The sequence below is a fragment of the Peromyscus maniculatus genome, chromosome 7 (genome assembly GCF_049852395.1).
Source record: "Peromyscus maniculatus bairdii isolate BWxNUB_F1_BW_parent chromosome 7, HU_Pman_BW_mat_3.1, whole genome shotgun sequence".
Lineage (NCBI taxonomy): Eukaryota > Metazoa > Chordata > Mammalia > Rodentia > Cricetidae > Peromyscus > Peromyscus maniculatus.
In genome coordinates, this window is record NC_134858.1 from 64,269,097 (window position 1) to 64,295,325 (window position 26,229).

Sequence of the window (26,229 nt, forward strand, 5' to 3'; positions counted from 1 at the left end):
TGATGAGGAGCAAGTAAGACAATCCATGGAAAGAGGCTGGCTCAAAGCTAAAAGCCACGACCTTGTCTATTCTAATGCCTGATAACACCAGAGCGCCAATGCACCCATGTGGTCTCTCTCTCTCTCTCTCTCTCTCTCTCTCTCTCTGAACTATGGTTTTTTATAGCCAGTAGATACCCTTTTATATTTGATTAAACAAAGGATATATATTTTTTTCTTTTTGAGAAGGGAAGAATCAGACAAAGCTACACAGGAGCCTCCCAGCCCAGAATGCTCTTTCTGGCTTTGTCCTTCGGATCAGGGTGAAGGTGGAATTAACCTCCTGACTCTCTCTTGGCACCTAGACACCACGTATCTGGTTGCACATCCAAAGGTCACTTCAGCCAAGCACCAATTTCCCAGGAGGTAGGCCCATCCTGGGTGCCCGAGCCTGAGTGAAAATGACCTTGACCTAGTGCTGATGGGGGTCTGAGCTGCATATGCCTAGATCCTTGCAGGATCTGAGAGGAGTCCATGCATGGTTTCCTATGCACTTGACTAAAAGAGAGCTGTAACTTGGCAAAAGGGCTGAATCAAAGCTGGTGTGTGTGTGGCGGGGGGTGGGGAGAGTGGGGGGTGGGGGGGTGGGGGGTGGTAACGTGTGTCTCAGTTCCAGGCAGGCACTAATAGGTCTGGTTCCTATGAATGTGTCACTGACAAAATGCCTAAGAAAAGCATTTTTTTTTTTTTTTTTTTTTTTTTTTTTTTTTTTTTTTTTTAAGAAAGGATTTCACTGTGTAGCTCTGGCGGGCAATGAACTTGATGTGTAGACCAGGCTGGCCTTGGACCTACAGGGATCCCCTTGCTTCTGCCTCCCAAGTTCTGAGATTAAGGGCATATATTACCACACCTGGCAAGGCAAACAGCTTAACAGAGAAAAGGTTTTTTCCCTCATGGTTTCACAGCTTTCACCAGCTGTCTTCATTGCTCTGGGCCTGAGTGAGGCAGGACATCATGGTGTCATGGTAGAGAGTGTGCTGGGACAGGGCTGCTCACCTCACCGCAGCCAGGGAGCAGAGAGGCAGGAACATCACATATATCCTTCCCCAAACCTCTCCTAGTAGCCTCTGCCTCCAATCAGTCTCACCTTCTGAGAGCCAATTAAGCTATGAACACATGGACGGGTTACTCTGTTGATAAAGTTGTTGTTCCGGTGAGCTAATCACCTCTCCATAGCATTACCAGTTGCGGACCAGTTGGGGACCAGACCTTCAATACATGAGTCTTTGGGGGACACATCAAATCCAAACCACAAGAGCAAGGAAGAAAATGGTGCACAGCATGCTTCAGAGAAACCCACAGTCTTCGAGGGAGCAGGCCCTCTTTCCTGATCATTTTCTAACCTTCCCCTGCCAGGCAGCCCTGCAGTGAAGGAGCCCTGGTATCCCAGCCAGACTTGTCCAGGGCAGCACCATGGGATGAGGATATAGTAAGTGCACCTGCCATGGTCAAAACCAATATTTTATTGGTTCCTGAGTATCTACCTTCCCTACATTTTAGCATTTCTAAAACCAAAATAGCTCTTTTTAAGACAAGAGCCTCACTATGTATCCCAGGTTATCTGAATCTTATTACGAGTCTTCTGCCTCTGCCTGCTGAGTTCTGGGATTGGAGACATGCACAACCCATTGAACTTTGGGGGATGGATTTTTTTTCAAGACAGGGTTTCTCTGTGTAGCTTTGGAGCCTGTCCTGGAACTCACTCTGTAGATTTGGGGATGGATCTTGTCATCAGTGGCATCTTGGACCATGAAAATGTGGTAGCTGTTTCACAAATCTTCACTGAGAAACAGAGTTCTAGGTGCTAGGAATATGGAGAAAGAGGCAGAAATGATTGATTTCAGTAAGTAGTGAAAACAAAGAAGGGCAAAGAATGGGAAGGACGATGGCTTATACACACTCGGCTCACAGCGCCCAGCGAGGACAGGGACTCAGTCGATTTTGAATATAGCTTTACCAAGCTTCCATGGGTTCACAGCTCACACACTCAGGTAGTGCTGGGTGGTTACAATTCTTTCAGCAATGTAATTTACGTGTCCGTTTGGTTTCCAGAAGTATCGCTTTACAGAGCAAGCTTTCTGAGTCCCTGCCTGTCATTTGGTTTATGCCAACCAGGAAGGAATAAATCTCGGCTGCCACCACCTTGTGTCTATAAAGGTTGACTCAGGACTAGTATAACTCTAAGTCAGATGAGTTGTTTATTTATTTATTTTTTTTTTACAATACTTTGTAATCCTTTATGTGTGACTCAGTCAGCTGCGGGACCTCTGGATCGTACAGAGAAGACCTGTGCAGCTCTCGTAGGGACATGTGCAGATGCCATACCAGACAGGCCTGCTGTCTCCCTTCCCGTGACCCATGGCCGGCAGAGGTGCCTCAGTCGTGATGAGAGTGGGCTTTGCTAATTGTACCTAATGGTGACATTAGCCGATGAAGCCTGGGTGCTCTTTCCGAGGAGCCGCTCTTTGGAAACTGCATGAGAAATGGAGATGGAAAAGAGGTGACACTCAGGGCTGGGTGACAAAGATGTTTTGTAGCAGGTCTGAGGCAGTCATGCAAGCCACCGTCCCCTCCTTGGCTTTGGTTATCAGGAAGGCCAGAGGCAAGCTGTAGTTCCAACTTGAGTAAATGTCTGTCTTTATTTACTTATTTTTGAGGCAGAGACTGATGTACCCCAGGCTGACCTCAACCTCACTCTGTAACTGAAAAGAACCTTGAATTTCTGATCTTTCTGCTCCCACCTCCCAAGCACTGCGCCAACACGCCTGGCTTTATGCAGTGCTGGGGATTGAACCTAGGACTTAGTGCATGCTGGGCAAGCATCTGAGCGACTGAGCTATGTCCCTAGCCAATTCATGTCTGATTTTTAAAAGTTAATGCATTAACGAGCTGGCTACAATTTATTGACCAAAGACTGTAGGTTTCAAAACACCCGAGAGAATCAAATCAGTTTACTTCATACCACAAATATTTACTGAGTGAATAGCAGGCCAGACACCGTGGGGAGGAAACAGACCGGCGTTAGGGCTGAGCTCCGTTATGGGACTGGCTATCTGGAGAGCCAGCAAGTTACAGGTTCTTCAGACACAGAGCAGAAGGCTCCCACCTCGAGTCTTCAGGAAAGGATTAGAACAGCGGTCCTCAGCCTTCCTGATGCTGCGGCCGTTTACTTCCTCACGTTGTGGTGACCCCCGACTGTAGAATTATTGCATTGCTACCTCATCATTGTGATTTTGCTACTGTGATGATGGTAATGTAAATATCTGATATTCAGGCTACCGGATAGGTGACCCCTGCGAAAGGGTCGTTTGGCCCCCTAAAGGCTCACAACTCACAGGTTGAGAAACACTGGAATAAGGGGAAGTGCCTTGAGGTTGCATGAGCTGAGTCCTGAAGGTCATGTAAGAGCCAGGGAAAGGTCACTGAGGACAAAGGGACAACCTGGACAGTGGTCAGCTAGGAGGCTGGTGTGGACGTGATGCGGGACTTCAATGAAGAGAGAAGGAACTTAGAGTGAGGCTGAGGAACCCTCAGCCAGCTAGGAAGGCAGCAGGAAGCTGCTACTGGGAATCGTGTGAGGGGTAAGCTTTGAGAAGGACCATCTTGGCTGTGGGATGAGAAATGGAGTGGGTGGAAAGTACTGGGGAGACCAGAGGAACGAGGGAGGGGGAGCAGGGTCTGGATCAAGAGAATGGTAACAAGGACATGGACGCGCTGGGATGATTCAGCTGTGTATATGGACAGCTAACGGTGCAGCCTGCCTGTGAGCGACTGCCACCCTCAGCTTGGCTTCACTGAGCATTCAGCTGGGCCCTGACGGTCACTATTGCCTGGGGGGATGGGGGAGAGCGAATGTGGCTGCACCCCTCCAAACTGCACCCCGTATACGAACAAGCCCAAGAGAACAGCGTTGGCAAGGGGGCTAAGCAGAGAAAAGGGCCTTGCATGGCAGCCCCAGGTCTCCTGACTCTCACCTGAGTCACGTCCCCAGGCATTTGACAATGCGTACTTTATTGCAGGGATTGGACTCTTACATGACACATCATGCCCCGTAGGGGAACTGCGGGGATTGAAAAAAAAAAAAAAAAAAAGTAGACAGTGAAGACCTGTCAGGGACAGATCACGCTAAGTTAATTCGCCTTTCTTCCCCTCAAAGGGATAAAAAGCTTGGTGGTTAAGGAAAACACAATAGACTAATACCTGTTGATATAAACAAACATTGGATTCAGCTCACTGTGGCATGCTCGTGGGAAATGTGGACCAAGCTGGTGTGACTGCTCGGAGGAGAAATCAACTGCATCTAAGTCACCACTGTTAATGTCTGAGGAGGAAATGCAGCTTTCTCTAGGAACAACCCTGAATCAGTGCCCTTTTCTGATCTACAGAGTGAGTTCTAGGACAGCCAGGACTGTTACACAGAGAAACCCTGTCTCAGAAAAACAAAAGCAAAACAAAACAAAACAAAAAACCAGAAACAACAAAACCACCCTTTCTGAGGCCTTATGACTGCAGGTCGGTCGGTAGGAGTACAGGGGCTGGGCGGACAGCAGAGCGGAGACTTGAGGGAGGGAGGGTCCGCTGGCCTCCACAGGGATGGAGGTGAGGTCCCGCAGGGTGTGAGGAGTCAGACTCAGCATGCCCACCCAGGTCCATACATGATCTCTGCTCTCAGCTCTGCCCCTCTCCTGACACCTTCCTCCCCCACAGTCTAGCAGAGGGAGCCTCCAGTTTGTTACCAAGTTGCATGTCTGGGGCTTGCTTCACTTATTCCACTCCATCTTAAAGCCAAAGTTCTGCAGGCAGTTCCCTGGGAGTCTCCACTTTTGACAGACCTGTTGGTGTGTCCATCAGCAAGGAGGAGTCAGGGAAAGTCCCGGTCTCTAAATGGAGGTCTAGAAGAAGACTTGAGAACCACAGGGTTTGAGCACAGTCCTTAGACTTAACTGCCTCAGGAAGCACAGGTCCTTGCTTCATGAGCTGGGCGACCATCGATGAAGACCTTCTCCCCCAGCGGCAGCTTTTGATCTGGACCTTGCTGAGTACAGAACAGTGTTCCAGGGCCTTTGAATGGTAATGGGTCAGTGAGGAGCCATGTGTGCCCAGGAGGAGAGTTACTCAGAGGGCGTGTGGCCACGTGCTGAAGGAGCTCTCCTGCCTCCCCCTGGGGGCTGCCCGGGATCCAGGATCTTGTGACTGGCTCAGGGGAGGTACACAGGAAACATCCATCTGTGGACGCAGCTCTATGATTCAGAAAAGGCACTGAGAACATGACATTTGATCTAGGATGGTAGGGTTTCAAAGGAGACATAGGTATGGAAGGAAATACAATGCCGCTGAGCACTAGACATGAAACAAGATGTGCAGGGAGCCCTAGGGGTGTTTGGGGTGAAGTAAAAGGGAGAGCCTACTGTGAAAGGTTGGAAACCTGCCCCTCAATCTGGGAGCGGAAGACCTGAGATTCCTCTGAAAGACCCGGGCACCAGGAATATAGCTTACCTTGTTGAGACTGTCCTGAAGTCACACCGGTTCCTCATGGCTGCCCTGTGAGACAGCTGTTCTGTCAGTGAAGCTCTGAGGATCAAAGAAAGGCACCCAAGGTCTCACAGCCAGGACAGCTGTGAGCGGCAGCTTTGCTGGATGCTTTCAGAGCCTTTGAGTTCCTCACTGTACTTCACGCCGCTCGGAAAGACTGTTAGAAGTAGCCTATGAACGAACGTTATCAAGTGTAAGAACCGTAAAAATACCATTTTTTTTTTTACCATAAGGGGAAAGCAGAGGGAGTAGTTAGTTTTACACACACACACACACACACACACACACACACACACACACACACACACACACACACACACACACACACCATCGTGCTGTAGGTCAGCTATCAGAAAGGACTTTCTCATTTATGAAAACAACTAAGCATTGGCTCAGCATCCCGAGGCTGAGACAACTTCACCTTCGCTCACACTCCACTCTGGGGAACGGCAGGAAGCTGTCTTTTATTTTTGTTTGTTGTTTGTTTGAGACGGGGCCTCAAGTAGTAGTCCAGGTGGCCGTTAACATGCTGGGTAGTCAAGGATGACCTTGAACTCCTGACCCTCCTGTCTTGACTTCCCAAGTCCTCGGATAACAGCTGTGTGCCACCACATCTGGCTTTCTGGAGTGCTGGGGACTGAACCAGAGTTTCCTGTGAGTTAGACAAGCCCTTTACCAACCCAGCTTCAGCCCAGCCCATGCTGATGTCTTAGGAACAACCCCACTCTTCTCATTTCTGGGCTCCCCCCGGGACTGCTTAAGGGGATGTTTTGGAATGTCACAACCTCCTTTCCCTCATCCAGTTTTCACCTATCCCACAGGCTCTATCTCCTGGCCACCTCTGATCACTGCCCAGACTGTGGAGAGGTTGCTATGGTGGAGAACAAGGACTTGCACAGTTCCCAGCTCAGCCTTTCTAGTCTCTGGCTATGTGAGTAGCCATATGTCTTAGGGTTTCTAATGCAGTGACGAAACACCATAACCCAAAAGCAAGTTGAGGAGGAAAGGGTTTATTCAGCTTGCACTTCCAGTCAGGACAGGAAGGGCAGGGACCTGTGGCAGGAGCTGATGCTTACTCCCTGGAGGAGTGGTGCTTACTGGCTTGCTCCTCATGGATGGCTCAGTCTTCTTATAGAACCCAGGACCACCAGCCCAGTGATGGCTCTACCCACAATGGGCTGGGCCCTCTCCCGTCAATCATTCACTAAGAAAATGCCTTACAGCTGCATCTTATGGAGGCATTTTCTTAATTGAGGTTCCTACCTCTCAGATGACTTTAGCTTGTGTCAAGTTGACATAAAACTAGCCAGCATGCCATGTTATCTGTCTTTCTGAGCTCAGTTAACTTATCTACTTAAATGAGAGCAAGGTATCTACGTTATAGGGTGGCTGTACAAATGGAAAGGCCTGAGAACTGCGGCCCAGCCCTCCACTGTTCTTTTGAATTAAGTTGCACAAGAATGTGGTCTTGGTCTTCTGCCTGCAGATTCTCCGAGGCTGCTTTTATGCCACGACAGCAGAACTGGATTGTGACAGAGATGTGTAACATGCAAAGCTGGAAAATCCTCCTGATCTTGCTTTCTGTAGGAAAAGTTTGTCAATGCCTTATCAGGAAGTTGCCCAAGGCATAGTCAATGCTCAGTGAATCATGACTTTGTAAAGAACTGTAAACCCACTAGGTCTTGGAGTTGAGGAAAATTTATTTGTGGTTCTAGAGCAGTGGATCTCAATCTTCCTGATGCTGCGACTCTTTAATACAGTTCCTCCTGTTGTGGTGACCCCCAACCATAAAATTATTTTCATGGCAACTTCGTAACTGTAATTTTGCTACTGTTGTGAACTGTAATGTAAATATCTGATATGCAGGCTATCTGCTGTGCAGCCCCTATGAAAGGGTCATTCGACCTCCAAGTTGAGAACTGCTGGTCTAGGATGACACAAGGCAGTCATGGTCTACGGGAGAATTTAGGGGCTGAGGATGTAGCTCAGTTAATACATTTCTTGCCTAACATCCACAAAGCCCTGGGGTCCAGCCCCAGCACTGCACAAATGGCATGTGGTAGAACATGTCTAATCCCAGTACTTGGGAGGTAAAAGAAGGAGAATCGGGAATTCCAGGTCATCTTGGGTTGCACATCAAGTCTGAAGCTAGCCTGGACTACAGGAGACTCTGTCTCAGAAGACAGAGAGTGAGCTGGGGAAACAGTTCCGAGGTCAGATGCTTGTCTAGCATGTACAAGGTCCTGAGTTCATCCTCACTACCAGGAAAAAGAGAGACAAGGAATATTGAAAATTCGGTGCTGGCAGGGTGGCTCCGCGGGGAAAGGCACTACCAAACTGCCGGCCTGATTCAGTTCCCAGGACACATGGTGGGAAGAGAAAACTGGCTTCTGCCAGCTGTCTTCTGATATTCTCACTCAAACCTTGGCGTGCACATACATGATCTCAATCTCTCTCAATTTCTCTCGCTCTCTCTCAAAGAAAAGGTGTGGAGGGGAATCCAGAGTAGTCACGTGTTGTCCGTGTTCCCTGAGGGTAACCACCATGTCCTGCCTTTTCAGATGGCAGGGGACAGTGCCATCCTGTTATAGGCATCCGCTTTGCCTCCATGGGCTGCAGCCGCTGAGACTATGTCCTGTCATCCCCGAGGCCAGGCCCCCACTCTGCTCTTCGGCCCATAATGACTGGCAGTGAGAACATCCACTCCCTTCAAGAAAATGTTCTCTGTGGATGTCATCTGGTCCCTCCTGCCCCGTGTCCTGGTGGGACAAGAACACTCCTCTAGTCCAGGGCTTCTGAGCTTCTGCATGACTGAGCTCTGCGGTGGGATATTTCTGCCATGGAATGGTCCTGTGCCTTGCAGGGTATTTCCCAGCATGCCTGGCCTCTGTCCAGCAGATGCTGACAGCATGCCCCGACTTGCGGTAGCCAACAATGTCTCTACACATTGCCAAATGTTCCCCGAGGGGCAAATTGCTCCAGCTGAAAATCACTAGGCTTAGTCTAAAATAACACTGCAGGTGAGGTGAGAAGAACCGGGTCCAGCTCAGAATAAGTTAAGCAGGGTTCTGTGCAAGGGCCCAGAGCCACTGTGCATATATCTAACCATCCTGCTGCTTCATTCAATAGAATGTGGCGGGGGGCACTCTGCAGCTGATACTGCACATGGCCTGAGGACTCTGGGTAGCTACTGACCCCTGTGTTACTAGGAGGCTTCTCCCCATTCCCCTCACTGCCTCTCCCCTTCCCTCTCCTCTTCTCTTAGGCAGGGGATTGGACCCAAGGCCTCGTGTATACTAGGCAAGCAATATAACACGAGCTACAGCTTCACTTGACTAAGAGAAGGCTCTGTCCGTCTCTCTGTCTCTCTGTCTCTCTGTGTTGTGGTATATGTTCATGTGAGTGTGTGGATGGACCTATACACATATGTACATGTATGTGTGGAAGTCAGAGGTCAACATTGGGTGTTTTCTCCATAACTTTCTTTTTTCTGAGACAATCCCTTACTGAACCTGGAGCTCACAGATTTAGCTAGACCAGCTGGCCAAGGAGTTCCAAGGAGCTGCCTGCCTGTCCCACCTCAGCGCTGGGTCTATCACTGAGCCTGACGCTGACATCGGCCTTAGGGATCTGAACTCAGGTCTCAGGCTTGCACAGCAAGCACTTTCCTGACTGAGTCATCTCCCTAGCCCAGGAGGGTTTCCAAAATGCTTGCTCCCACAATGCTAGGAAAGCTGCCACAGGATGTGAACATGCTTATGCATCCCACCCTGTGCCAGCCCATCAGATTCTCCTTCATTTTTATATCCAACTCCACTGCTGAGGGAGTTTCTGGATACTTGGTTGTTCAATGATCCATTATCCTCCCCCTCCCCCATGTGTGCTCTGTGGGCTGATCATTGGGTGGTATATAGGGGGGATCAGGGCCACAGCCTTACCCAAAGTGGATTGATGGTTAAGTGGAAGCAGACATGAAAACAGATATTACAGCAAGATGGCTGGGTGACAAGGTGCTTGCCACCAAGCCTGACGACCTGAGGTTGATCCCTGGGAATCATGTGGTGTAAGAAGGGAAGGGATTATCCCAGAGACATGTATAAGAAGAAAAGCCAAGGAAAAAGCCACCAAACAGCCCACATTGAGAGACAGGCAGCCTTGGGCTGGAGAGATGGCTTGGCCACTAAAGGCTAGACGCACAGCCACCACAGAGATTCAGAAGAGTGAGAGATTTAAGGTGACAACTCAAACAAAGCCATGTCCTGGAAACAGTGAGGAGAAGTTTTAGAAACTGCTGGGACTGCAGGGCTGCTTAGGATCATGCACACCTGTAACCTCAGCACTTGAGAGGCAGAGGCGGGAGGATGAGGTGTTTGACGCCAGGCCGGGCCACGCAGTGAGACCTCCTATTATAGCATGACAAGGAAGAAAGGGAGGGAAAAGGAAAGCGCCGGGGCAAGACAGAGCACAGCAAGGGTCAAGTCTGAGGAGAAATGAGGGAAAAGACCGAGCATTCGGGCCCAGTGGGCTGTGGACATGGAGCTGAGCACAGTGAGCAGCCAGGGTCTGAATCCGAGGAGAAGACGCAGAAGTGAGCAGGGAGGCGGCTCTTGTAATATTCTCAAAGCGGAGAGAAGCCAGACCAGGAAGAGCGGGGAGGATCTCACCCAGTGGACAGACATGGAAAACTCACAGCTCGTCACCAGTAGTCACCAGTCCAGAGTGACATCCAATTTAGATATTCCAGCTGTCCTTGACCTCCTGTGCAAATGCCAGTCAAGCGTGGTCCCATCCCCCAGCCTCTCATGTCTAACAGATGAGCCCTGAGGAGGTGGATGCCGAGAGGGAGGGAGGGAAATCAGAGTGCCTGTCAGCAGCAAGCAGCTGCACCCCTGGAGAGAAGCACCTGTGACATTTGCAGATCTCTCTGTGCCAGAGAAGCAGGCTGCCGGGGAGGCCGCCTCCACCACAGGGTTTACTCTCCCACGGGTCTCCTTTCTGTGCCAGGAACATTGGTCTAGCCTCTTGTTGCCCATGATATTTAGAGTCTTCTCTTTCCGCCCAGGAGCTTGTTATGAATAAAGGCCCTCTTGACCCCTTGCCTTTTCCTACTGCTTTCCAGGTTCATTCACAGCTTGTTTCCTGAAACCTGAGAGGGAGAAACTCCCGATGTTTGACTTAAGCCAACAACCGCTTTATGTGAAAGGACAAAATCAGTTTGACTAGAATCAAATACTTAAATTATAGTAAGATCAACCCTATGAATGGATAAGCACATTGTAGGACATGCACAGAATGGCATAGTACTCAGCCGTAACAAGGTGTGAAGAGTGACTTCATGCTAGAAAGACAAGCTTGAAAATGTGAAAGAAGCCACTCTGAGATCATACACCACACGACTGGATTTATATAAAATATGCACAACAGGCAACGCCATAGAGCAAGTGGATTGGTGGTTGCCAGGGGCTGGAAGGAGGGAGAATGGGTAGTAACCATTGACTGGGTTTGGGGAGTCCTTTGGGGGTGATGAAAATGTTCTAGAACTAAACAGAGTTGATGGTTTCACACACACACTGTGACTATTTTATTCTTTGTCTATTATTCCACACAAAAAAAGACTAGTTACAAAATGGGACTGGGGGGGGGCTGATGAGATAGATCAGAAGATAAAGGTGCTTGCCACCAAGCCTGATCACCCAAGTTCAACTCCTGGGACCAATGTGGTGGTAGGCAAGAACTGATCCTTCCAAGTTATATTCAGACCCCGACACACACACACACACACACACACACACACACACACACACACACACACACACAAATAAATAAATATAATTTTTAAAAAAGGTTTTAAAAGGGGGACTAGGGTTGTAGATCAGTTGGCAGAGTGCTTGCCTAGCATGCATGAAGCCCTGGGTTTGGTCCCAGCACCACATAAAACCTAATGTAGTTGTATATGTCTGTAACCCAGGACTCAGGAGGTAGAGGCAGGATCATTAGAAGTTCAAAGTTAATGGATTATATGATGTGACAGTGAGTACTATGGACTCTGAATCCAGAAATTCAAGGTCATTCTAAACTGCATGGGAGTTTGAGGCTAGCCTGGGATATATTAAGACCTTGTCTCAATTTTTTTTGGCTGTGGTTATAAAACAGAACAGCGGCAACCTTGCCTTGACAGGAGAGGAAAACACAGCCCTAGCCCAGCCACAAGGCCTTTGATCAGACAAGGGCCTTCACCAGCTCTTCTCAACTTTAGCTGAACATCAAGACCACTGGGTTAGCTCAAGACCAGTTAAGCAAAACCTCACAGCCGGGGCCAGGCAAGATTAGAAGCTCACAGAAATTCCTGTGTGTGGCAAAGGTTGGGAAATACTGCCTGAGGCCAGCGGTTCGAAAATGTGGGTCCCAGCCCAGCGTCAGCAGCTCTTTAGGGGGATGTATTGGATATGCAGAGTTCAAGGCTCCATCTCCAAACTACGGTATCAGAAATACTGGGTTTCAGAAAGCCTCTGAAGTCTGTGTTGTGACAAGCCATTTAAAAGTGTGGCAGCCACTCTTCTGAGCCTAGACCTTGTGAACCAGAGAACACTTTCTTCAACCTTTGAATAAAAGTCTAGGAGCCTCTGTTGTGTGTTTGGCTTAGTGATGGCTGTTGTGAAAATATAGAGGCCTCCCCAAGCTCTCAGGCATCCTGTGGGTTAGGTTCTTGGAATAAGATGGGCCCTTTATGGTTGGGTAATATTCCACTGGATGTCTATGCCACGGTTTTGCTTATTCATTCTTCTGTCGATAGATAGGGGTTGTTTCCACTATTTGGCTTTATGAATAATGCTGCTGTCTGGCCAGGCTGGTGGCCACAGTCTGCTGTGGACTCAGCAGTTTCTCACCTAGCACAGTTGCCTTGTCCATGACTCAAAGAAGACCGGCGAGATCACCGTGCCCTGAGCTTGCACAGGCATCTGCTTGTTTTCATCGTCGGGGTAGGCTAGTCCACGTTAGCCGCGTGCTGCTCTGCTTTGCAGTTATTGCAGTTTCTTTCTTCAAGAACTATTTGTTGACCACTTCACAGTGTGCAGGCTCTTTAGCAGGAATCACACAGGCATGCATAAAGCAAGCTGCCATCTAGTGCATTGTGTCCCTGGCAAACACAGGGATCACTTGGGGAGATGATATTCCGCTGTGTCCACCCCCAGAGTCTGGTTCAGGAGGTCTAGGATGGGGCCTGAGTGCCTTCATTGTTTGCTTGCTTTCCCTTGTTTCCTTGATTTTTAGCCAAAGGTGACCCGGAACTTCAGATCCTCTTGTCTCTACCTCCTGAGAGGTGGAATTCCTCATATGCTCCTCTATACTTCATTTGGTGTTGGCGATGGAATCTGGGGCTTTTTTTCCATGCTAGGCAAGCGCTCTACCAACTGAGCTACATTCCTGGTTAGAGTATATATATCTTGAAGGAGCTCTAGGGAGGTGGTGGTGGTGGTGGTGGTGGTGGTGGTGGTGGTGGTGGAGGAGGAGGAGGAGGAGGAGGAGGAGGAGGAGGAGGAGGTAGTGGTGGTGGTGGTGGAGGAGGAGAAGGAGGAGGTAGTGGTGGTGGTGGTGGAGGTGGAGGTGGTGGAGGTGGTGATGGTGGAGGTGGAGGTGGTGGTGGTGGAGGTGGAGGTGGAGGTGGTGGAGGTGGAGGTGGAGGTGGAGGTGGAGGTGGTGGTGGTGGTGGGGTGGTGGTGGTGGTGTTTCTCTGGGAGCACTTTAATTATCACTGGACTATTGGGGTAGGAAGACCAAGCCTTCTTTTGTAAGTGTAGCTGCTGCAGGGTGAAGAGTGTAAAGGGGCCTGCAGAGCACAGAGGGGGGCGAGTATTTTGATCTGCCTTAGGGTGTGAGCAGGTAGATTTATTCTGGGGTGCTGCAAAGAGGTTCAGCCCGCCGGAATCCAGGGGAAAGGTGAGCGCAGAACATAGCAGTCCAGGGAGGCGGTGTGGCTTCTCTGTGACAAACAGACTCTAGGACAGCAGGGCCTGAGGGCCTGCCAAGGGGGTGGCTGAGAGGGAGGAGCAAAAGCAAATAGATAATTTACCTTTGGCATCTTGGAAACCCCACCCTCCTCACTATAAAAAGCTTTCTTCCAGAAAGAACTCGACAAAAGCCTTGACGTCAGAGTGTGAATAATTATGGAGCTCTTTTGTCCCTTACCCCAGAGAATATTGGAGAATATTGGAGAGGATTATAGGTGGGGGTGGAAGGGCAGGAGGAAGGGAAGGTTTGCAGTGGCTAGCAGAGTTGATTGACAACCCCAGCCTCGCCCTCCCAGCCTTCACATCAGCCCCTTCCACCATGGCAGGTACAGACACAGGGCAGTGTGGCCTGGAGTGGACTTTGCAAGGCCCACGCTGATTCTGCCTCTTAAAATTGGCCCAAATTAAGACAGACACAATAAAGATAAAATCTGGATATAAAGGATGGCTTAGGCATCTTTAGAAAGCTCTATTTTGATTGGTCTATAAGGTAAAATCTGAGGGAAAGAATGGCCTCTGCGGCAGCCCCCTTCAAGCTTTCTAAGTAAGGAGTCACCCCGGTCCTCTAGTCTTTGTTCCCTGTCCCAACCAAGGCCCGATTCATCTATAACATTAGCAAAGGGAACATTTCCATGCCATGTGATTCTGTGACCTCTGTTAGTAAATACCACAATCAGAAGACCTCAGCCATCAATTATTAACCCATGGTCCTGGCGGCTTCCTCCCTTCTGGCTGGATCTTGCGTGTGTCTGACAGGCCAAGTCCAGCCAAGTGTGCTTAGGTTTGTTGTGAGAAGCCAGAGGTATTTCAAAACAAAAATACAAAACTTCTCAATGAACTCCAGGAACTAAAACGTACTTTAAATGTATTTTTAACATGTGGTTCCACATCCAAACAACATCCTGGAGATACGTGGTTAGAGTTGGTTTTAGAGGAACGGAGGGCTACTTTCCTTCTGAATGGGCTTCTGGGGCTTAGCTGCATTTTCTGTGGTTCCAGCCACAGGATCAGGACTGATGGATGACCTCTCCAGAGAGAGGTGGGTACCAGCCCCCTGAGAGGACGATCTTGTCAACATGTGAAGGACCATAAATGAGTAGGTGTCACATGATTCCGGCTCAGCCTCAACCACAGAGCAGTTTATTCCTTGACAAGAAGCCCAAAGGACCCCAGGCTCTCTCTGAGTTCACACCACTTGTGCACCTGACGTAACCAGCGTTAGCAGGCGCTCCAGGCTCGCCACCTGGGAGGCTGTTCCTCCAGCTTTGTTCGCGGGTCACTTCACCTCGCTCTTTAAGCCTCAGCATTGAGGGCACCTCCTTCGGCAAGTCGGCCTGTACCGGACTGCCCAGCTGCGGTTTCTCCGTCTCCTCCATCACAGCCCTTGCTCAGTTCCTTCGAAGCACCAACTGCAGGCTGTGATTGTTTGACTTGTGTAGTGGTTGTTTATTTGTGGTTCCTTACTGGTCTTAATCCCTGGAATGTAGCTCTACAAGGACAGAAGGTAGATCTGCTTTGTCATCCATCCTGTTCAACACTGGGTATATAATGCCCGGCGCACTGAAGGCGCCTTTTGAAGAAATGAATATATTCACTTCAAAATTAAATAGCAGTCCAGGAAGGAAACTAGTTAGAGATTTTTCTCCTTTAGTCAGTATATGGCTACTCAGTGTGTGTGTGTGTGTGTGTGTGTGTGTGTGTGTGTGTGTGTGTGTGTGTGTGTGTGTGTGTCTGAGTGTATGTAGGCCAGGGGTCAACCCTGGGTGCTGTTCCTCAGCTGACCACCTTATTTTTGATCCATGGTTTCTCCCTGGGACCCAGGGCTTGCCAGTCTTTAGACTAGGCTAGTTGGCCAGTGTGCCCCAGAGGCCTCCTGTCTCAGCCTCTCCAGCACTGTGATTGCCAGCGCATGCGCACGTAGCTTTTTCCATGGGTGCTGAGGATCAAACTCACATCCTCATTCTTGAATGACAAGCACTTTACCAAATGAGTGCTCGCCCCAGCCCCTGAACACTCTATATTTACTGTAACGGCATTCTGTGTTGTCAAGTGTACATTCGTGGGTGGTCTACAGTCACTGGTCACTTTCATGCACATTGATGGACGAGGACTAGCCATGGTTTTACTTTCCCTAGACCTCTGAGTACAACCAACTAACCAAAGCCTTTGAGGGACTAACCAGCACTTACAGATGTTCATTGTATGAGAACTATGACTTGACTGTTGGTTGGGCAAAAAGTCTCCCCAACATCTAGAACGTCAACTTTGCCACACAGTCGAGTCCTGATCTGTTTTTGTAGCCAGTCCGGAGAGACATGGCCTGTAGCTAACCTTTAGGCAGCTGCCTGCCTTGAGCATTCATGCAGACACCCAGGGCATTGACCTCAGAGAGTGGGACCAAGAGTCGGGCAATAGGCGAGACTGAGCAACCAGTTTTTTTCCCCCAGTGGTAAATTCCTTATTTTTCATTATTATTATTATTATTATTATTATTATTATTATTATATTTATTTTACTTTACAATACCATTCAGTTCTACATATCAGCCACGGGTTCCCCTATTCTCCCCTCTCCCACCCCCTCCCCTTACCCCCAGCCCACCCCCCATTCCCACCTCCTCCAGGGCAAATCCTCCCCTGAGGACTGCAATCAACCTGGTAGACTCAGTCCAGGCAGGTCCAGTCCCTTCCTCCCAGACTGAGCCAAGTGTCCCTGCATAATCTCCAGGTTTCAAACAGCCAACTCATGCAATGAGCACAGGACTTGGTCCCACTGCCTAGTTGCCTCCCAAACTGATCAAGCCAATCAACTGTCTCACCTATTCAGAGGGCCTGATCCAGCTGGGGGCCCCTCAGCCTTTGGTTCATAGATCATGTGTTTCCATTCATTTGGCTATTTTTTTTCAATAATTGAGTAAAACTGAAATTTATTATAAGCCACAGTCGTCCTAGAGACCTCCATGCTATATATATAGCCTCTATGGTTCTATGGGTTGTGGTCTGATTGTTCTTTATTTTATATCTAGAATCCACTTATGAGTGAGTACATACCATGACTGTCTTTCTGGGTTTGGGTTACCTCATTCAGGATGATTTTTTTCTAGTTCCATCCATTTGCCTGCAAATTTCATGCTTTCATTGTTTTTCTCTGCTGAGTAGTACTCCATTGTGTATATGTACCACATTTTTTTCATCCATTCTTCCGTTGATGGGCATCTAGGTTGTTTCCAGGTTCTGGCTATTACATATAGTGCTGCTATGAACATAGCTGAGCATGTATCTTTATGGTGTGAATCAGCATTCCTTGGATATATGCCCAAGAGTGGGATGGCTGGGTCCTGAGGTAGTTCGATTCCTAATTTTCTGAGAAACTGCCATACTGATTTCTACAGTGGTTGTACAAGTTTACATTCCCACCAACAGTGGAGGAGTGTTCCCTTTGCTCTACATCCTCTCCAACATTGACTGTCATTGGTGTTTTTGATCGTAGCCATTCTGACAGGTGTAAGGTGGTATCTCAGAGTCATTTTGATTTGCATTTCTCTGATGATTAAGGATGTTGAGCATTTCTTTAAATGTCTTTCAGTCATTTGTGATTCTTGTTTTGTGAATTCTCTGTTTAGCTCTTTAGCCCATTTTTTAATTGGACTGTTCAGTATTTTGATGTCTAGTTTCTTGAGTTCTTTATATACTATGGAGATCAGTCCTCTGTCAGATGTGGGGTTGGTAAAGATCTTTTCCCATTCTGTTGGCTGTCTTTTTGTCTTACTGACTGTGTCTTTTGCCCTGCCAAAGCTTCTCAGTTTTAAGAGGTCCCATTTATTAATTGTTGTGCTCAGGGTCTGTACTGTTGGTGTTTTATTTAGGAAATGGTCTCCGGTGCCAATGCGTTCAAGAGTGCTTCCTACTTACTAAGTTTAGTGTAACTGGATTTATGTACAGGTCTTTGATCCACTTGGACTTGAGTTTTGTGCATGGTGACAGATATGGATCTATTTGTAATCTTTTACATATTGAGATCTAGTTATGCCAGCACCATTTGTTGAAGATACTTTCTTTTTTCCATTGTATAGTTTTGGCTCCTTTGTCAAAAACCAGGTGTTCATATGTGCATGGATTAATGTCAGGGTCTTCAATTCGATTCCATTGGTCCGTATGTTGGTTTTTATACCAGTACCAAGCTGAGAGCAACCAGTTTTTAAAAAAAGACGCCAAAGGCCAACCTCAAAATCTGAGACAATGAATATACCTTTATTTTTTTTATTATTGTTGTGGATCCAAACTCCATAAGATCCTGTCAAATTACAAACAATATATTTTTTTCTTTAAAACTGTGGGGCTGGAGAGATAGATCAGTGATTAAGAGCCCTTGCAGGAGACCTCCCAGTACCTGTGACAAGTACCTCACAACTGCCTTTAACTCCAGTTTCAAGGGTCCATCTTCTTCCTTTGGCCTCTCTGGACACCGCACTCACATGCACATACCTGCACCCACACATATACACACATAATTAAAAATAATAAAAAATTGTTATTAATCTTGAGCATACAGGATAGTCAGTGAGAAATCGTAAACAAGCCTTATGGGTAATTACATGCGTCATGCTTTTATTATTATGATATATGCTATAATGTGGATGTATCAAGTATATAAACCTAAGAAATTACTTAACCCGTACATTTTTTTTACCCAGACACTATGTCTGCAAACAGGTTATAAAATTATCCTTCAATCTCTTGCATAAATTATTCCCATAGCAATAATGCATCTCACACTGTGTGTGGGGATGCCTTCTGAGCACTGAGGCTACAAACAAACTCTTAAAATTGCTTTATGAGATGATCAAGGAAATTTGAAAACTCACTGGATATTTAATGATATTAATGAATTATAACAGGTTTCACATGTAAAATGAGTGTATGGCTTAAAGAACCTTTATCGTTAATGATACATACATATCAGAAGTGTCTTAGTCAAAGTTTCCATCGCTGTGATAAAACACCATGACCAAAAAGCACTTGGGGAGGAAAGGGTTTATTTGAGCTTACAACTCTCAGGTCACACTCCATCACTGAGGGAAGTCAGAGCCAGAACTCAAGACAGAAACCTGGAGGCAAGAACTGAAGAAGCCAGGAAATGCCACTCATTGGCTTGTTCCCCATGGCTGGCTCAGCCTGCTTTTTAGACCACCCACAGTGAGCCGGACCCTCGCACGCCAATCATTTAATCAAGAAAATACCCCACAGGCCAATCTGGTGGGGGCATTTCCTCACTGGATGTGCCCTCTTCCCAAATAGGTTATTCAGTCAAGTTGACACAAAACTAGCCAGTACTCGATTTTCTTCTGTAGTTAGGGGAGGGGATGGAGGAAGTCGGGGCACAGCTCAAACTACTGAAGTCATGAAAAGATGGTACATGGTCTTTACACTATATACTTTCTCACGTTCTCTCTCTCTCTCTCTCTCTCTCTCTCTCTCTCTCTCTCTCTCTCTCTCTCTCTCTCTCCTCCCCCCCCCCCTTTTAAAACAGGGCCTCATGTGACCTAGGCTGGGCTTGAGCTCTTATTTTACCTCCCGAGTGCTGAGATTACAGGCCTGCGATCATTCCTGGAGTTCTGTAGTGCTGAGGATTGAGGCAAACCATCTCCCATCCAGCTTCATCTCCAGACCATATTATGTGTCTTTATTTTTGTTAATGCTTAGAAATTTTCTGAAATTAAAACTCAAAATAAGATGCATAATGAGTTGAATGTGGTTGTGCATGCCTGTAATCCCAGCATTTGAGAGTCAGAGATTGGAGGCCTCTCCCAAGTTTGAGGCAAGCCTGGTTGTATGTATTGAGTTCTAGGCCAACCAAGGTTACATGATAAGACCCTTTCTCAAACAAAACCAACAAAACTAAATGACAAGATAGCAAAGTACAGTGTATATTAAAAACAAAAGGACAAAACAGAAAACTGGAGATGAGTACAGGGTTAGGAGTCACATGCTTCTTTGGGGATGGCTGGCTTGCTCTGGCAGCGTCCCTCTCCGAACGCCAGCCATTCAGACCACTGTCTTCTCATAGCTGATCTCCTCTCCCATTATCTTTGCAGCCTGCACAATCTCGGGGTTTCTGATTGGGGTGTTCATTATCTGGGTGTCATTTTCAGACAGGCTGATGTGTTCTGGGCTGCAGCATTCCACAAACCCTCACTGAGTACCTTCTGCAACCCAGGATGAATTCCGATCTTACAAGCCGGACACCAGACCACCCCCACCTCCTTTTGACGCCCGGTCAGGTCTGCTTTTCCAGTCTCTGAACATGCTGTGCCCACAAACTTCAAAAACGGTCTGTGCTGAAAATCTGTGCCTTTCCAAAGCTCATTCGTGTCTCAAAGCCCAGTTCAAATCTTGCCAAAGCCAGTGTCTCCTTCATGATGGCTGAACTTCTCAGCCAAAGGACCGGAGGTTCCCACAACGGCAGTGAATCAACCCTTTCTGCCTCTGAGTTGCCCAAGGCTGTCGCCAGACTACAGCTCTCTCCAAAGATTTCAGACCTCTGAAGGTTATTCCTTATGAACACATAATGGCGGTTACAAACCATGCATAGAGACAGGCTCTTAAGCTCATTTTAGGAATTCAGCTCAAAAGGGATGAGAAGAGAACAGTAGTTACAGAAGGTTTGTCCTGTTCCTTAGTGGGGAGACTGGAAGATACTCCATGCAGATGGCAAGGGAGATCAGTGAAGGAAGGTTGGATAAGCAGAAAGAAAAGTGCGGGGCTGGGAAAAGCAAGGACTTTTGAAAACCTTGACAGTCTGGGTCATTTTAAAAACATGAAAAACAGCTAGTTTCTGCTTTGTCTTACTGGGGAGTGGGGAGAGCATGTTGTGAATAAGGGAGTGTTGGGAATGACCAGGCCGCAGAAGCAAGGCCACCACAAGAGCGATCTGGTTACAGCAGGGTAATGGGATTAATCTGACTAAAGCAGGAGAGGGAGTCTGGCAGTGGGACAAGGACCATACACACTGGGCAGCCGGTGGAGGGCCCTTGCAGGGTGACCCTTGGTGAGGGTCTAGTCTGAGGTGGAGGAGGTGGTAATGGAAAGTTGTGACTCGACCAGCTGAGGGCCAAGGATGAGCAGGGCTCACCTGGCTAAGATTTCAAGTGTCGCAGGAGTGAGGTCCAGGGGTTGGTCTCTGACAAGACACCGCACCATCAAACTATGACCTGGGCCCAACCTGTTGACTGTCGCAATGTGCAGACCTTACAGAATGCTAAATTTTACAAACAAAACATAACAAAAATCATTAATAACTTGTAAGCTGGCAGCTCTCTCTCAAGAAGCCTGCACTGATCTGGGTGGTGGTGGCGCACACCTTTAATCCCAGCACTTGGGAGGCAGAGGAAGTTGGATCTCTGTGAGCTCAAGGCCAGCCTGGTCTACTACAGAGTGAGATCCAGGGAAGGCACCAAAGCTACACAGAGAAACTCTGTCTCGAAAAACAACAATAACAACAACAACAGAAAGTCTGCACTGTCTTGGATGTGTGCATCTTTCCTGAAGTGTCCTCTCCTCCTAACGTCCACGCTTTGAGCTCTGTTAAGACAGTTTCTTTGTCAGCTTCAACTTTGCTTCATTCGGATTTAAACTGAAATGACTTTCTTCTGCGGTCATGGGTCCTAGTTTCACCCGAGTAGATGTCAGACTCCTAGAGGCTGCAGTTTAAGGCTGTGTTCCCCACTGCCACTGCCATCTGCCCCAGGGGCCCATCTGAGATGACACTCAAGCATTATTGATTTCCGTGGAATGAGGATCTTCCAAGTTCCAAGCTGAGACTTTCTCATGGCCTCCCCCTCAGGGAAGGCAAGCCTAGACTTTAGATCCCAGAGAGGCAGGATCTAACAGGATAGGATGTATCCCTGTTCCGCAGCAAAGAAGTTTCACAAGCTGAAATCTTAGGTCACCGTCAACCCATAGAATTAAAGAACCCAACTGCAAGAGGGGGAAAATTGAGAAGACGTAAGAAGGGAAAGGAGTCCCTTCCTCTGGAGACTGGCTGAAGCCTCCCTTCAGCTGAGAGCCAAGAACTGTCATTAAACTAAAATTCATTGTGAATACTGCCCACATAGAGACAATATTCTCTTTTTCCATAGAGATATTACAAATAAGAATGTTAAAGTAGCAGAGGCTGGGGCTGGAATTCAGTGGTAGTGAGCTTGCCTGGCATGCATGTGGCCATAGAGTCTACTGCAAATAATAATTAAAAAGAATGCTAGGATAGCAATGAGGGACTGTGAGATGGCTTCCTGGGTAAAGGCACTTACCGACGAGAATGACGACCTGAGCGTGATCCTTGTGACCCACACGGTGGGGGAAGAGAACTGACTCCCACAAGTTGTCCTCCGACTCTGCATGAACTTGGTGGCATGCACATGTTTATAAACCCATGTGCACAGATGCACATACATGTACGATAAATGAAATTTAAAAAGCAATAAATTATGCTTAAAGCCTAAGCATGTATGACCTCTGGATTTAAAAAAATTGTCATGTGGTGTATGACGTGTGTATGCAGGCACACAGAACAACTCTGTAGAGTGAGTTCTCTGCTTCCACCTGTACATGGGTTCCAGGAATCGAACTCAGGTCATCAGGCTTGTGCATCAAGCTCTTTCCCTGCAGCGCTGTCTCACTGGCTCATAGCCTTTGGATTTAACCTTACCTCCTCCCCAGCCGTAACAAGAGCACAAACACCGCTTATAGTGAAAACATGTCTGGACTTCTTTGTAACTTAGATCTGGTGAAGATTCCGTAGTCCCTTGTGACCCATGTGTTTAATCCTATCAGCCTGTAATACCCCGTACTTTTAGAAGCTACCCAATGATCACATTTACTAAAAGAAAAAAGAACATCTCTTAGAAGCCCTTTGAACAATGTAACTTCAGAAGCCACCAATGTTGTATATGGGGATAATGCTAAGACACTTAAATATAAGTCTCTCTAGAAGTCTGCACCTGTGTCTATACTGCCCATTTTCTGACTGCCCTTCTGTCCCCTAACACCCACACATCAATCTGTTATCATACTTTCTTTCTTTCCTTCCTTCCTTCCTTCCTTCCTTCCTTCCTTCCTTCCTTCCTTTCTCCCTCCCTCCACCCCTCCCTCCCTCCCTCCCTTCCTCCCTCCCTCCCTCCCTTCCTCCCTCCCTCCCTCCCTTTTCTTTCTTTTTTTTTTTTTCAAGATAGGATTTCTCTGTACTGCCCTGGCTGTCCTGAACTCAATCTGTAGACCAGGCTGGCCTTGAACTCACAGAGATCCACCAGCCTCTGCCTCCTGAGTGCTGGGATCAAAGGCGTGCGCTGCTGCTGCCGCCGCCGCCGCCGCCACCACCACCACCACCACCACCACCACCACCACCGACACCACCACCACCACTGCCCAGTTTAGCACCATTTCTTAATAAACTCCAACTTTGCTTCCTTGGGAAAAAAAAAGAAGAAGTTATGATCTAGTTGTAAAACTGAATGCTGACTGATTTGGTAATATTAAATTCTAACTTAACTTTGCAGGGGTGAGAGTGGTATTGAGTTTTTGCTCTGAGCGCTCCTGGTTTAGGAAAGCCTACTGAAACCCGTGCAGATGAAACCAGCCTGGCTTGTTTCAGAGTTATCCAGACAGGCGGTGAAGATGAAACGGGACCGGCTGTAACTCATAAACTGTCACAGCTGGGGGATGTGGCGTTCACCTCGCTTCTCTCTCTGCTGTTGGACACATTTGAAATTTTCCCTACACAGATAATCCACTTCTCAGGTAATGCAGGTCCTGTACCCCAGGCCTCACAATTCCCAGTCAGAAGTCAGGAGAGACGTTTTGAACAGTGCCATGTTAATCCTCCTCTATATTTTAAAACAGAGATCTGTCCACTTCTTTTTGCCACCAGTAGGGAAATTCGTGAACTAGAAAGAAAGAATGCCTTGCTTTTACTTGGGAAAACAAGCTTTGGGATGTACATGGTCTCCTTCATGGTCATGGGGTGGGGATGGGGATGGGGGTCCAACCAATGGAAGAGGTGCCGTGGAAACCCAGAGCAAAGGCAAGTGTTTAAGGAGCTGCTTTGTAAGAGTTGCTCTCTGGCAAAGAGCACTTGGCAAAGGTTTGAAAGCTGGAGCTGGGTATGGAGTTCAGTTGGTAGAATGATTGACACATAGCACCAGCACCACCTAAACTAGGCATGGTGGCACATGCCTGTAATCCCAACACTGGAGAGATGTGGGCAGAGGATCAGAGAGGTACAAGGTCAGCCTGTGATATACAAGACAAGGTCTCAGTTAAAAAAAATAAAAGATTGTGAAAGCTGAGACTCAGCTGAGAAATTGTAGCCTTTCGTGACCCTCCCAGGCTTACTGTGGCTTCAGGTTACCCATGGGCTGGGCAGAAACTGGAGGATACTGGCAGAGTCTGCTGCTGTCATATTTGATATTGGTTGTGTAGGTGCCTTGCCATGTGTCTCCCTTTCTTAATTCCCAAGCCAGGAAACCACGAGGCTGTATAAGTGTCCCCAGCTGTGCAAGGGGAAAGGGTCCTAATGAGGTTGTGGAGAGCTCTATAAACACCATGAAGTCATATTTGCCAGGCCACATCCTGCACTATAGGATGGAGGCAGGTTTCGTTTTCAACAAGTAGTCCCAGCCACCCACCCAGAAACAATCCTCACACAGGTGAGGATTCAAAGCTAAGAAGAGACATTCTGAACCTGAACAAGCGAACTCATTTTCAAACATTCATTTCTTTTTTAAGGCAGGGTCGCATGTAGCCAAGCTGGTTTCAAACTTACAGCCAGGGATAGCCTTGGGTTCTTGATCCTCTTGCCTCCACCTCACAAGTACTAGGATTACACAGAAACAACAGCATGATGCTCAGGGGGTAAATGTGTTAACTGTGAAAGCCTGAGGTCACAAGTTCAATTCCTGGGACCCATGTGAAGAAACATGATATGGTGGCACACATCTATAATCCCAGCATTCCTATCCTGAGATGGAGGGCAGAGGCAGGAGAATCCAATGTCCCCAGAAACTCACAGGCCAGCAAACCTAGAGTATGCATGCACCTACACACACACACACAGACACACACAGACACACACAGACACACACAGACACACACACACACACACACACACACACACACACACACACACAGACATGAAGGAAAGGAAGGAGGGACAGAGGGAGGGAGCAGGAAGCAGTACTAAAAGGTTCTGGATATGCACCACCATAACCAGCTCCCACTCTTTTTTAAAGGGGAAAGGGCATGTGGGAGACTTCAAACGGGCAATCAAGTACCCTTAGAGAGAATAAGCAGGAGCCAGGTGAGAGAATTAGTAAACCTGTGAGGACCTGCCATGTGCCAGGCACTGTAGGGAATGTGGGGATGAATGAGACACTCCTTACCTCCAAGGAGAATGTAGGAGAGATGGGGAGGAAACAGATGCACAAACTCTCCCAGTAAACACCCAGAGAGAAGACACCAAGGCTTCATGATCCAAGCCAGGTAACTCCGGTACTAGGCCAAAGTCTACCTTTGGACAAATCACTCCATTCCCAGTATTTCATCTACAAAATACTTTCCTCTTGTCCCCTTGGCTATGCCAAGGTTATAGATTTTTAGAAGGCTCAAAACCACTAAAATAAATAAACCATGCTGTTGACGGTGAAAGATGCATGGAGGGTGGGCAAGGCTCTTTTAGACTCTGCAGCCACAAGGGCCTGTGACTGGTGCCAGGGACTAGCTTGCCTGTGTTCAGAGGCCAGGACTGGGGAGGTGCTGTCTACACCCCAGCAGCCCAGGGACACCGGCATCCTGGGCCTTCACTTTTGAAGCTGGTTCCCACCGGGCATCTCATCACACGCACTAGCCCTGCCTTGACATGAACGAGCCTTGGCGAGCCGTTCCGACTTGCCTGGTGCAGAGGGTGAAGGCGCTCAGTCCTGTAATCTTCATAAGTATTGGATCACAGGAGCCAGAGGGACCTTGCAGGATACAGTACCCAACCCTGCCATTTCTACCGAGGTTGGCAGCAGCTCCAGGAGGGAACATGACCCGGCTGTGGCCACTCACCAAGGCGGTGGGATAGGTGTGCAGCAGGCTTGTTGTCTGGGCTCTCCACGTTCCCACCTTATGTTCTCCTGAAGGCCTTGGCCACACTGACTCTGCTGTCTTTAACACGCTTATTTCTCTCGCCCCCAGATATCTAGCATGGCTCTAACTTCTAATGATGACTATGTAGGACACAATTTCCACAATTTCCTCCTTACAGCCTCCCAAGAGCTCAGTTATTTGGGGGGAAATGTCTGCCAGTAGCTTGAAAATCCATTTAATTACCATGGAAGATAATCTTTTAAACACAGATTTACATTCTTTCAAGATTTTTTCCCTGTGGGAGTAACAGAGTTCTCAGCGGTTCTCAAGCTTCCTAATGCTGTGACCCTTTAGTATAATTCCTCATGTTGTGGGGACCCCCAACCACTAAATTATTTCCATAACTGCAATTTCGTGGCTGTTATGAATTGCAATGTAAATATCTGTGTTTTCCAATAGTCTTAGGCAACCCCTGTGAAAAAAACGCTGTTTGAGCTCAAGGGTCGCTGGCCCACAGGTTGAGAACC

General features: G+C 47.8%; 1 protein-coding gene across 2 annotated transcripts in view; it reads left to right on the plus strand.

Annotated features, from left to right (window-relative positions):
• The window catches only part of Ca12 (carbonic anhydrase 12), a 57,662-nt gene that overhangs the window by 9,480 nt on the left and 21,953 nt on the right, over positions 1-26,229 (plus strand). The window lies entirely within an intron of this gene.